We start from the raw sequence: 14,557 nt of genomic DNA on the forward strand, positions 1-14,557 counted from the left end.
TCACACAAATTCCAGCTACATTCACATATTATTAACTTTATTAATTCTTCACTCTTTATTTTGGGGGGGGAAAGGGGGGGTTGGACTAATTTGAGTTGGGTTATTAATGTGTAATAATTATTGGGGAGGGTATAGCTTATTTAGATTACTGATACTGTATTGTAATTTTATTATTTTATTCTTAATTTTTTTTAATGTAATCCTATATGTTATTCATGTTATAAAATCTTAAATAAAGTTTAAAAAAAATTCCAGCTACATATATTATGCCATCGTGTCATTCATGAAACCATTTTATTATGCCTTGATGTTTAATATCAAGCACAGCCATGCCTTTAAACGTAACTCACTAGACAGAGAATCAGAAAGAGGAATTAACAACACCTTGCACTTATGACATCAAAACCAAAGAGCTGATGGTGGACTTTTGGAGGGGGAAACCAAGGTGTATGATCCAGTGATCATTGGGGGGGGAATTAGAGATAGGGAGGATGAGCACATTTAAAATTCTGGGAGGCTCTATTTCAGAGGACCTTTTCTAGACCCAACACACAATGTATAAATGTCATCGTGAAGAAAACAAATCAGCACCTCTACTTCCTTCGGTGTTTGCAGAGGTTTGCTATGCAACAAATTTCTACAAAAATATGATGAAAAGTGTGCTGCATTACAGCCTGGTGGTGGACACACCTCTCAGGCAAAACTCTCCCCATCAAGGAAACCTCCATAGAACACTACCATCAGAAAGCATCAACAATCGTCAAGCATCTACAATGCCCAGGACCTGCTCTGTTCTCTCTGCTACCATCAGGAAAGAGGTAAGAGATATAGGTGCCTTCAGGAACAGTTGTTACCCCTCCACTATCAGACACCTAAATAACAAACTCAGAGACTCATTTAAGGACTCTTATTTTGCACATTATTTATTATTAAATATGCACAGTTTGTTTACATTTCTCTCATTTTTACATACATCTTTTCTGGAGTAGTTTTTTTGCCCTACTGATAAGTAGAAATTCTACCTAGTCCTCACATAAAGAATCTTAGGGTTGTATGTGATGTCATGTATGTACTCTGACAATCAATCTGAACTTTGACATTCTGCACAACACATTCGATCTAAAGTCTCATAGCTCTCAACTTAAATTTACAATTTAAATTTGACTTGGTTTCTAATAAAGTTAACATTCATTTTCAACAAATATCAGAAAACAGCGATTTTATAATTAACATGCAACACTGATTTTGAAAAGTGCAGTTATAAATGTGAGACATGCAAAAAAGATCTTCATAACCTTTCTAAGCTCACTACATTCAAGCCATGAATGGTTGAAAATTGATAAACTGCACCCAAATCTCGGCAATCTTACACAAAGAACATTACAAATAACAGGCCCTTCATCCTTTAATGTTGTGCCAACCTATATATTCCTATCAAAAAACATACTAAACCCTTTCCAACTTATAGCCCTCTTTTTTTTTCTTATGAGCTCCATATGGTAAAACAGGAGAGAGAACATACAACATTCAATACAAAGCCTCATAACCAATATGCCTGAAGCCATGAGGTGCAAATGTCCAGAATGTCATTGTTTTCTTCTACTGGAGCACTGTGATTGACTGATATATTGAGACCCTGAATAACACAACATTAAAAATGTACCTAGAACTCAAATGAGCAAGTCTAAATAATTTTAGCAAAGTTAATTCACATCAATCAGCAATTTCATGTCACGTGCAGCCACATAGCAAGAAGCAATCAACTAGTTTAAGGCACGCAAGCAGTAAAGAAGCACAAAATCATCCAGTACTTTGTTTTCAATCAAACTCACTATTTCTCTTCATTTCAAGTAGGAATTGTGCATTTAGATCATTTTTCCAAGTTTCTGAAGCATTATTCTCCCCCAAGCCCATTTCCACCCAACAAAGCAACTCATTTTCACTCCTCTCATCAACTCAAATATATAGCACAATGCCACATTTGAAAGAACAATCTGAGAGTCAGAGAAACAACATTTTCACCTATAAATGCAAAAGTAGTGCAAGCAATGCAACTTGCAAATGCTTCCATGCAAACAAAAGTAGTGTGAAGCAGATATTGCAATTCCTGACTTGGTAAGTGAGAACTATGGGGACATTTTCTCAAGATCCTGGTTGGGGGGGTGGGGGGGGGGGGTGAAATTGCAATAAAGAGGAACTGTTTTTCCCAGAAAATATGATTCTGTGGAAGTAAGACATGAAAATCCATAGAAACAGTGGTTGAAGTAGAACACAATGCTAGAGACCTATTACAGGTCTATTACAGGTCATGCAATGTCCTTTAAATAGAAAAGATAAAAATACATAACCAGCTTTTTGGCCTGAGCCCTTCATCAAGGTATGAAAAACGTCAGCAGGCATCCCAACAAAAGAGTAGGAGGGAGGTGAATCTGTGGAATTCCCTGCCCAATGAAGCAGTGCAGGCTGCCTCATTAAATGCATCCAAGACAGAGTTGGATAGATTTTTGAATAATAGAGGAATAAAGGGTTATAGGGAACAGGTGGGTAAGTGGAGCAAAGCCCATGATCAATCATGATTTTGTGGTACAGTGGAGCAGGATCAATGGGCCAGGTGGTAGATTCATGCTCCTATTTCTTCTTATTGAGGTTTGCAACATCATGAGGAACATAGATAGTATTTTTCTCCCAAAGGTAAGGGAGTCTAAAATGTGTGCCCAGTAGTTTAAGGTGAGAAGGGGGAAAACGGGGGCCCAGAGAACCATGCTTTTCTCCACAGAAAGTAATAAGAGTTATGGAAAGGGCTTCAGTAGAGATGGGTACAATTTGAACATTTAAAGAATGGACAGGTTCATGGATAGGAAAGGTTTAGAGCAAGGGTAGCCAAACATTTTTGGTTGTGGCACATACAGAAAAATATAAGGTAACAGACCAAGCAAAATTATGCTCGGCAGTTTTCAACCAGTTGCACTGCAAGAAAAATGGTGTTTTTAGGTCAGAAAAATCCTGTCATCCAAAATTCATTTTCTATCAAAATGATACTACTGAGCAGTTTAACTGTTGCCATTACAGTAGCTTTTGATGTGCACACATATTACAGTAGGCATCCCCATATCTGCTGCTCTTAAATTTAATTTAAATTAATACAATAAAACTAAAACTTTCATTCAAAAACCTGAGTACAAGAACAAAGAGAAGATCAAGAAAGGGACAAGGCAGTCTCCAACATTCCTCCACAACTCTCAGTGAATAAGAATTCATGGCCTAAGTGTCCACCTTAATGATTATGATGTAATGTGTAACTCTGTAGAAAGACTATCATGTTCCCTGAAAGTGGCGACACTTAGGGTTACAACATTGGGTTGTAAAGAGCTTTTGGCAGATTGGCCTTCATAAATCAAAGTATCGAGTACAAGAGTTGGGATGTTGTGGTAAAGTTGTACAAGATATTGCTGAGGCCACATTTGGAGTATTGTGTGCATTTTGGGTCACCTAACTACAGGAAAGAGATCAATGAGAGAAAGAGCACAGAGAAAACTTACCAGGATGTTGCCTGGACTTCAGGAGCTGAGTTACAGGGAAAGGTTAAACAGGTTAGAACATTATTCCCTGGAGCGTAGAAGAATGTGGGAAAATTTGATGGAGGTATTTAAAATTATAAGAGGATAGACAGAGTAAATGTAGATAGGCTTTTTCCATTGAGGGTAGTCAAGATACAAATTAGAGCACATGGGTTAAGAGTGAAAGGGGTTAAGTTTAGGGGGAACTTCTTCACACAGAGAATGGTGGAACAACCTGCGAGCAGAAGTGGTGAATGCAGGCTCAATTTTAGCATTTAAGAAGAATTTGGGCAGGTACATGGATGGGAGAGGGATGGAGGGCTATGAACTTGGATGCAGGTCAGTGTGACGAATCAAAAAGAAAAAAAGTGGTTCACCACAGACTAGAAGGGCCAAAAGGTCCGTTTCTGTGTTGCAATATTCTAGGATTCTAAATATTTTCAGAGTTAGCACAGTGGTCAGGACAAAGCTATTACAGTGCCAGTGACCTGGGTTCAAATCAGCCCAGCCTGTAAGGAGGATGTAGCATCTCTCCACATCTGTGTGGGTGCTCTGGTTTCATCTCATGTTCCAAAGACATACAGGTAGGTTAATTGGGCACTGTGGCCAGAAGGGCCTGTTACTGGGCCTTTCTTTTTTAATTAAATTTATTTTTTTGTGAACTATTCAAGTATCTGCCCAAATTTAGTCTGCATTACCTGAACAATGATGGAACATTATTCTGCCAAATATTCTCTGACCACCGTTGTCAGCATCCACCTCCCCATCAAATTTATTTTGCAATCTCAGGAGCAAAATATTAATCCCCACACCACATCACTCAAAATCTGCCACTAAAGACTGCGCAACACGTACAACTATAGTAATGATAATGCCCACAATCCCAGGTCTCAGAGAGAAACTTCAGAACAAAGATGCCCAGACACCCGTGAAAAGAACTACAAATGTCTATGCTAGGAGAGCAGCTTTGCCAAAGAAACACACAAGCAATGCATGATCTGGCGGGTACAAAATTTTACATGATCTTGGGCACTGTGGAAAATTTAACATTTGGTTAGTTATCAATTTTAATGAGCAAGAAAAATGGATTAACCGCTGCCTTATTTCCAATGAAAATAAAAAGTGTTTTTTATCACTTCACTGACAATTTCATGGCACTAGTTTAATTGTCATCATAATCCACAAGAATTCTCTCAAGAATCTTGAAATTGTTGATCATTGATGTACACAATATAAACACAGGGATTAATAAAATGTACTTCCTGACAATGCCAGTAATAGTTCCACTTTCTCTGTTAGCCATAATAATACAAATGTAGCAAGCGAATGAAATATTCCTGTAAGACCAAATGAAGAAGGATCCAATTAATAATTTAAATTAAATCAACGTCTCCAGAAGCGGATACAGCGGCTTATTGTGCAGACAACAGGAGATCTACTTCTTTTAAAATAAAGGAAGATTAATGAGAAGATATCAACTGTCCTTTATGTGAAATAGATATCAAAAAAGTAGTATAATGGCACAGCTCTGGACAAAATGTGCTCAATTCCACAAATGAGCCAGATCTCCCTACACAATAGTCTTGGCTTCTGAAGCAGAAATAGCAATAATCTCACTCATAAACCAGTCATTCACCCCTCCCATTCCCCACCATTCAAAAAGAAGCATTATGATTATAGTCTGAGCATTTAAATGGTCTATACTTACGGAGGTTAGGATTTCTATAGTACAAATAACATTGATATATTGCATTAAACCACGTCAAGGTTACAATTCATTTCACCCACTCTGCAACAACCAATATTTTATAGAATTTTAGTATTTTTAGGACAAAATAATCTACCAATGAAAATCCACATTTAAATTCATAATTCAAAAATTATTTTGGCCATCTAGGCTAGCGTATTTCAAGTTATAATCAGGGATCACACCAGTTTTCCCTCAATATCATCCCAGACAGTGATCCCATGATCACTCATCTCCTTTATTCTATGCTGTCAATTGGAAAATTAACAACACATCATTTCCATTCCCCTGGCCTCTATCAACCAGTCAATGCTACAATACACCATTATATTCAACAGCTGAGGGACACAATTCAGTAAAATTAACAGATGAGCAAACATTTGAGATTTTGGGTTAAAAGAATCATTTATAAAATAACAACCCTGACGGAACTAACACCAACATCTAGTAAAGCCAGTGGCAACCATGAATTTATCCTCAAATTCCAGCTGTTTTAAATAATGTTGCACCCACCTACCCCTACATTCTATCCCCACCATCCTTCCCCAACCCCCCCCCTCTATTCCTACCCACCATCCCTCCTACCCCCCTCTATTCCTACCCGCCTCCATCCACCAGCTTCCCTCCCTCCCCAACCTCCCCTCTATTCCCACCCCCCTCCATCCACCAGCTTCCCTCCCTCCCCAACCTCCCCTCTATATTCACCCCCTCTCCCTCCCTCCCCACCACCCTCCCCCCCACCCTCTCCCCCTCCCTCCCACCCCTCCTCTATTCCCACCCACCCTCCCTCCCTCCCTCCCACCCCCCCACCCCCCCTCTATTCCCACCCACCCTCCCTCCCTCCTACCCCCCTCCATCCACCAGCTTCCCTCCCTCCCCAACCTCCCCTCTATTCCCACCCCCCTCCATCCACCAGCTTCCCTCCCTCCCCAACCTCCCCTCTATATTCACCCCCTCTCCCTCCCTCCCCACCACCCTCCCTCCCACCCTCTCCCCCTCCCTCCCACCCTCTCCCCCTCCCTCCCACCCTCTCCCCCTCCCTCCCACCCTCTCCCCCTCCCTCCCACCCCTCCTCTATTCCCACCCACCCTCCCACCCCCCCTCTATTCCCACCCACCCTCCCTCCCTCCTACCCCCCTCCATCCACCAGCCTCCCTCCCTCCCTCCCCCCCACCCCCCCTCTATTCCCACCCACCCTCCCTCCCTCCTACCCCCCTCCATCCACCAGCCTCCCTCCCTCCCCCCTCTATTCCCACCCACCCTCCCTCCTACCCCCTCCGTCCACCACCTTCCCTCCCTCCCCAACCCCCCCTCTATTCCCACCCACCCTCCATCCATCCACCAGCTTCCCTTTCTCCCCATCCCTCCCCAACCCACCTCTATTCCCACCCATCCTCCCTCGTACCCCGCTCCATCCACCAGCCTCCCTCCCTCCCCCCTCTATTCCCACCCACCCACCCTCCCTCCCTCCTACCCCCTCCGTCCACCAGCTTCCCTCCCTCCCCAACCCCCCCTCTATTCCCACCCACCCTCCATCCATCAGCTTCCCTTCCTCCCCAACCCACCTCTATTCCCACCCATCCTACCCCCCTCCATCCACCAGCCTCCCTCCCTCCCCCCTCTATTCCCACCCCCCCCCCCCCCCATCCCCATCCAAGGTGCAACAATGCTGTCATTGCCCAACTGGAAGCAGAAGAGCAAAGCTCCCCCTCGGTTCAACATCTCCCTGCAGACCCCAGGTCCCATCACCCCAGAGAATGTACTCAAACCTCGGGGAGCGAGCCCGCCTGGATGGGGGGTGAGGGGGGGGGTGGGGAAAGAACACACCGGCTTGGGGGAGAACACCCCCCCCACCATCCTCGCTCCTTCCTCCCCTCCCCTCCCTTCGGCTCAGCCAGCCTTACCTGGGGTAACCCCGGCCGCCCCCCTCAGCCCCCCGGGCTGCTCGGACCCGCACTCACGTCAACGCCAAGCCACTCCCTTTCTGTCGGCAGAGCGGCCTCCCTCTCCCTATCGGCGCCACAACAAACCGCTCGGCCTCGGCCAGGCCCAATCCTTGGCCACGCCCAATCGACAATGGACACCGTCGCTGGCCCAATCAGCGGCGGGAGCCGCCCGTCCATCTGGACGTCGTGGGCGGGCTTTCCGTCAACTGCAATTCGGTGCAGCGAGAGGGGAGCGTCAGGTGGACACGGGGTCGAGGCAGACAAGGGCGAAGGTCAATGCATGCAAGGACCACGGAGAAAACAGTCCAAGCGGTGTTCATGCAAACAAGAGCAGACCAACGGTGTCATTGCAAGGAACGGTCAACGAGTGCGAACCCAAACAGGGTCCATGCAGTCGAGAAGCAAGACCCCCACAAAGAGCGGGGGCTGAAAATGCATGTCAGGGCAGGAAAGAGCACGCAAACATGGGGGGGGGGGGGGGCAATGGAATAAAAAACGAAATGAGCGGATTAGTTTACCCTAAGAGTGAAAGATTTAGCATTAGGCATCCACAGATGATAGGACTCCTGCAACCAGCACATTGATGGAACCCGGGAGAATGCACACCTCGAAAGGAAATCTGTGCTGAGGCACTCTGAGAGAGGAGCGGGGGCTCTTCTGGGCAGAATGCAGAAGAGAGGAATTGAAGTGGGCATCGATGGTCTCAAGAGGGGAGTTGGCAAAAAATGCGAGGTTCGCGAACGAGCACATTGTCCAAAAGCAAAGAATTGACACTGAAGCCTCTGTTTTGACCACAGCGAGAGTATTGTGCCCAGTCCAGTCACTGCACATGGGAACAGGGAGACGATTGAACAGAACAGTTCTGGGTTAGTTTTGAGAAACCGGTGATGTACTTAAGAGAAATTAGGTTTAAGGGGAAATTTGTCCAAGGTTATGAAGAGTTAAACAATGAGAAAGGGGTTCCAATCGCTGATTTTACATCTAAGTATGGGGAACAGATTTAAGGTCCTGGACAAAAGATCGATCAGGATTGTGACATAACAAAGAGTTCCGAGTCTTTTCTATGAGGATGGTGGTAGCAGAGACGATGGATGATTTCGAAAGGAAATTGGTCAAGCACTTTGAACAAATTAAAGTTCCAGGGCTCATCAAACCATCCATGAAGGACAACCCCCCCCCCCCCAAAAAAAAATGAACAAGGCAATAAAGAGGGACTGAAATTTGAGGATAACAGAGTTGTGGTAATCCCTTTTGGAGACATGTAAAAAGTATCTGGTAATACTGAAAGAGCACTGGAAAGGATGCTTTACAAACACCCATTCCTATTTCGCTCAATCTGCAAAACATATGCAAATATACACATACATCAGTCTGAGGAAATGACCAATGTTCATCCAATAATCGACACAAACAAAAAATATACTCATTTATTTTGTCCACGTTTGTGGGAGTTTGTTTCATGCAAATTATTTATCTAATTTCTTACATTAAAACAGTAACTCTTTCAAAGGTGGAAGGAAATTGTAGTTGTTTGCCCATTTTTTTCTAACCTTTCTGTTCAGAGATTTGATACCAGAGGTATGGGCATCCATTTTTAAAAAGGGACAGGAGGACAAAATGAATATTTAGAGAAAGTACATTATTGTTAAAAATATCCATGATCATTCCAGTGCTGGGCACCACAAGGCAGTGTACTCAATTCTCTTTGAAACACCCAAAACATTCATGGCCAAATAAATTCACAGATGACCCCTTTATCATAGGCAGAATCTCTAAAAAGAGTGGAGAAGAAAGACAGAGGAACCTGCATCTTTTTTTTTGAGGAACCTGCATCTTGATGCCAGGACAGCAACTTCTCCCTCAATGTCAGCAAAAGAGCTGGCTGGAGACTTCCGTTGGATGGGCAGAACTTACTCCCCAGTCCACGTCAATGATCCTGATGTGAAAATAGTAATTGGCTTTAAGTTCCTTGGGTATACATCTTCAGTAACATGTCTTTGTCCAGGCTGATACAATGCCTGAGAAATCTTACCAGTGTCCCTAATTCCTCAGAAGCCTGAGGAAATTAGGATGTCACCAGCATCTCTTAACAACTTCTGCATATGCATTGAAACATTTATCAAGGTGCATCACCCTGTGTCACAGGAACTGCTCTGCCCAAGACTGAATAAACTCCAAAAGGGTAAAATTATGTGGCCTTTGCTCTGATCTTTACCCACACTTTGAACTTTTGTGCTGTGTCCTACTTGTGCAATGCATAAGGTGTCTACTGCTTTGCTCACAAAACAACCTCTATCACTGTATTTTCAATATATGTGACAATAAACTTGCATTTAAAATTCTAAGGTACAGTTTAAATTATATGTTTAAAAAAGGGTACAGATGAATGGAGAACATTGATCAAGGCAATTAACATAGATTTGTTGTTTTGCTTCGGTGTTTCTTGCAGATTGAGGGACTTGGATTGGGTGTTGGTGAAGAATCCCTTTCTGTACTTTTTCTTTGAATATTACCATGGGATCTATTTAATTTATCGAAGAACGTTTATCCATAACACCAATATTACCTTCCTATTTCAATCCCTCTCTATTGTCTTGTTTGTATTTGTTGGATTCAATGAAATTGTTCAATTACTTTTATTTGTTTGTCATTTCTGTTCTGATCAAAGTCCAAAGATCAATGTGTGGGTTGGAGACTGGACAGGCTTTTTGCAAGTGTTCCAGAGGCCTCAATTTTAGGTTACATTCTTCTTTCTTTTCTTTGGCTTGGCTTCGCGGACGAAGATTTATGGAGGGGGTAAAAAGTCCACGTCAGCTGCAGGCTCGTTTGTGGCTGACAAGTCCGATCAAATGGAAGACCTCTATTTAAGAAGTTTGCAAAAAAAAAAACAGTAGACTTCAGAATGTGATCAATAGACTTGCCAGGTGAGGAGAAAAGTGTAAAATGGAATTCAGTCTGGAAAAGAGTATGATAAATCTTTGGAGGAGAAAGATAAAGTAAGAGATTATGCAATTAATAGATTTTGAGAAAATTGGTGGGCATGGTCAGATAGTTTCTGGAGATGGCAGAGTAGATAAGTAAATGGTAGAAAAGAAATCTTTGTTGTCAAGGCATGCAAGATAAGTTCATGCTGTTACTGTATTAGTTTGGCCACAATGAGAAACCTTTATAGATTTTAATTTTTGTCACCCCTTCATTCAATCCTCTTTTTTTTAAAACCTTGTTTGTAAAGATGAATTCAAATATATTGTCCCCAATTCATTAAAAGGATGAAGCAGTGGAGATGTAGAGAATATTTACATGAGCATTTCCAAAGCTGTGAAACTTTGAGGAAAGATTGGTTAGAATAGAGAAAGTTAAGGAGAGACTTAATCCAGATATTTGTAATTGTGAATGATCATTTCCCAGAGCAGATGGTGATAATAACTAGGGAAGATAAATTTATCATGACAGGTAGAAGGATCTGGGATGAGAAAAAAAAATTGCAGATGCTGGAATCTGAAATAAAAACAGAAAATATTGGAAATGACCAGCATCTGTGGAGAGAGAACATTCATAAATCAAAGTGTTGAGTGTAGGAATTGGGATGTTATGGTAAAGTTGAAGAAGACATTGGTGAGGCCAAATTTGAAGTATTGTGTCCAGTTTTGGTCACTTAACTACAGGAAAGATATCAATAAGATTGAAAGAATGCAGAGAAGATTTACTAGGATTTTGCCCAGATTGTAGAAGGATGAGGTAAATTTGATAGAGGTATTTAAAATTATGAGGGGTAAGTATTTTTTCTAGACAGTAGGTGAGATACAAACTAGAGGACTGAGTTAAGATTGAAAGAGGAAAGGTTTAAGGGGAACATATTCACAAAGAGAATGGAGAGAATGTGGAAGAGCTACCAGCTGAAATAGCAAATGTGGGCTCAATTTTAACATTTAAGAATGGTAAGGTTGTGGACTGGGTGCAGGTCAGTGGGACTTGGCAGAAATATAGTTCTGCATGGATTAGATTTGTTTCTATGCTGTAATGTTCTATGGTTCTCTTTGCCTCGATGGTATATCACCTGCAGAATGATTTCTGAATTTTCTCTTGTTCAGACAGGTTATGCCAGCTCTGTATGAAACTTCAGTTGGACCACAAATCGTATGACCAGAATGTCCTAAAATGCAAGACTGGGAAGCAGGATTAATTCTGGCAAATTCTCTTGTCCAATAGAGACATGATCTGTCTGAATAGCCCCTCTGTCCTATAAATTTGCCTGATTTTGATTCTTTCATCATGAAGTAGTGTAAGACATTCCAATGTTTTAATACAGATATTCCTTTATTGTTAACTAGCGATATTTTTGTTATGTTGTTTACGATCAATGCCTTAATATTTGACATGCTAATTGGCAATTAATTTGGTAGATTTCAGTACAAAAGTCACTGGAGCCATCTAATGGTCAGAGCTTGCAACTATATTTTAATGAATAATGCCAAAATTAAATGTGAAATGTTGATATAACAATTTACATTGCTTAATATTGAAATAAACCATGACTAAAATCCAGACAACAGGAATTAAAATTAAGATGTGTGCAAGATGTTTTCTGACCTTTTATATGCCATATTTTATAACAATCTGGAGGAAGCAAGTTAAGAAATCCTTCCCTCTCAAGAAATAGTATACACATCAACAAAGTGTGCCAAAATTATTAAAAGTGCCAAAATTATCACCAGATGTGCCAAACTAAGTATTAAATATCAACATAATTTGTCAACAATCTACATATGAATGGAATTGATACACTCAGAAGCAACTCATTGTATCAAACAAACAAAATTCATTGGTTAAATATGTCCATTCCCCTAATCAGCTTCCAGATGTTAAGGCCTTTGTTCTTTTAAGGTTTCCATACCTTTAGAATGTTCAAATAATAAACTGATACCCTGGAATTTTATTTTAGATGGATGAAGGGTGGAAAATTTTCACTGAGTTGTACTTCCTTTACATTGTCCATCTTCACATTTGTGCCAGATTTTCCGATTCTCTCATCAGTTATTGCCTTAGTTTTTCAATTACTTGAATTTATAAAAAACAATTTACTAATGTTACATGAATTAATATAAATGTTATGTTTATTAAAACCCCCTGCCAAATCAAAAATAACCCAGTTTAAGTTAGTTTTAATTTTTTTTTTAATTAGACATACAGCATGGTAGCAGGCCCTTCCAGCCGACAAACCAAATTACACCCAATTGACCTAAAACCACCATATGTTTTGAAGGGGACGAGGAAACTGGAGCATCCGGAAGAAACCCATGCAGACACAGGGAGGACATACAAACTCCTTATAGACAGCATTGGATTTGAAACTGTGTCACTGGTGCTGTAACAGTAGGCTAACTGCGCCACCTAATATTGAGATTAATTGCATGGTGGCGTATTAATTTAATTGCATCAAATTTCTCAAGAATATAAACTGCAAAATTGCACCACTTGCAGTTTAGATTTAGATTAATTAGATAATCCATAATATAAAATTGATTTACTTCATATCAAGGAGTTTTTTCCCCAAAAATATGAATACTATTACACAATCATCAGCTAATGGCAGACCATTAGTGGTGTGCTTATAGCTTCTGAAGAAAGATGGAAATAAATGTAAATATTTTTGCTGTCATCCTTTCCTGAAATGAATGACCCTGGAAATGTTCCACAGAAACAAGCCTATAATGCCCATGCAAAAGGTCCAAGGGTTTTCCTGATGAAGGATTTTGGCCCAATTACCCATCGCCTTCCATGGATGGTGACTGACCCACTGCTACAGTTTTCCCAGCATTTGTAGTCTTTCTTGTTCACGTCCAATCTTTCATCGGGTTGCTCATGGTGAATTAGGGCACATTGCCAATGATGCAGGAGGAAGATGTCTGAGCATTTTGCAAGGACCTTACCTTCAAATTGCTGTGAGATTAGATCTTGTGCCTGGGAGACCGATGAAAATGAAATGTCCAACCCTGCACTATGAAGCAGAACCTGCTATATCTTACAGGCTCATGCATAATCTGCTGAGATCAATTATTTTCTGCTTGACATTTGTTTGAACAGCATTTCTACTCTATATGTGGAGGGAGTACTATTACCATCTCCAAGACAATATTGATGAAATGAGTAAAAAAGGATTGTGATTTTGATTCATGGGACTAGTCTTCAGGTGCATCAACAAATCTTCAAGGCACCTTGATCAGGGCACCCATTTAATATGTTATAAAAACAAGACCCCTTATATTATAGAACTTCTTGATACTGCACTGAAGTTGGATATTGCTCCTACTTCTTCCATCTTTGAAAGAAATACATGCCTATGGAACCTATAGCCCTTCAGTCCATCTGGTTCACTAATCTTCTATTGGGAGAGAAAGCTAACATTCTTACGATGTTTGGTCAATTTGTGATGCTAGATCCAGGAACACTGTTTACTACCTATATAGGCAGAATAATGAGAGATGGACAATAAACACTGGCACTCTGTGAACAGAGAGAAAAAAAAATTAAACATTTGAAATGCATTCTGGGCAAAAAAAAAATTGCAGATGTATCTGGCCTTGTAGCTTCATGGCTTTTTGCCTGGGCTTTGTTTATATCATTTATTCAATGCATAGCACACTTGCATCAACAACTGCATTGGCCGCAGGAAAAAGGAACCTCAGATTTGTATGTGAAGTCATGTGTGTACTCTGACAATAAATCTGAGATCTGAACTGCCTCTTCTCACTGTGTCTACCCATAGATGGTGGACATCATAACTAGACAGCCTTGAGACTGTCACTCCTTCCAAAGAAATTGGTTGGGTCATAAGAAATTGAAAATGCATCAACAAATTCAACCAGTTTATCTTTTCATTGTTGCAAAGTATTTTGTTGTTTGGAATATGCAGAAGTATTGACTTGCCTTCCACCTTTGACTTGCTTTTTCGACTTGAGAGCTCCACAATGACACTGCTCGTAGAGCCAGCCCCTCACAGAGCCAGAGTCATAGGTTTGCATCTGACATTGGGACCTGTCCATGTGGGGATTGCATTGCTCATTTGTGTCTGTGTGGGTTTCCATATGGGTGCTCTGGTTTCCTCCCACAGACCAGGTCTACAGGTTGGCATCTTAACTTGTCACTTTAAATTGCCCCTCGTGGGTAGATAAGTGGCAGAATCTGAAGAATTTGGGTACAGTAATAAGTGATTAATGTAGTACTTGTGTGAATGGAGTGAAGGGTCTGTTTCCATTCTAAGCAACTATGATTTTTTTTCTTATTGAAGTCAAACTTGTAAACACAGA

General features: G+C 41.3%; 1 protein-coding gene across 7 annotated transcripts in view; it reads right to left on the reverse strand.

Moving 5' to 3' along the window:
• The window catches only part of LOC138740383 (rho guanine nucleotide exchange factor 9), a 311,246-nt gene extending 303,862 nt beyond the window's left edge, over positions 1–7,384 (reverse strand). For 3 of the 7 annotated variants that reach the window (XM_069892952.1, XM_069892951.1, XM_069892950.1), the window contains exon 1: positions 7,266–7,382. The gene's annotated coding sequence lies outside the window, so the exon portion shown is untranslated. Of the gene's footprint in view, positions 1–7,208 lie in introns of all 7 variants that reach the window. The other 4 variants (XM_069892954.1, XM_069892953.1, XM_069892948.1 and 1 more) reach the window with 4 other exon arrangements.
• Positions 7,385–14,557: the final 7,173 nt, after the last annotated feature.

Source organism: Narcine bancroftii, chromosome 8 (assembly GCF_036971445.1).
Source record: "Narcine bancroftii isolate sNarBan1 chromosome 8, sNarBan1.hap1, whole genome shotgun sequence".
NCBI classification, from domain to species: Eukaryota; Metazoa; Chordata; class Chondrichthyes; order Torpediniformes; family Narcinidae; genus Narcine; species Narcine bancroftii.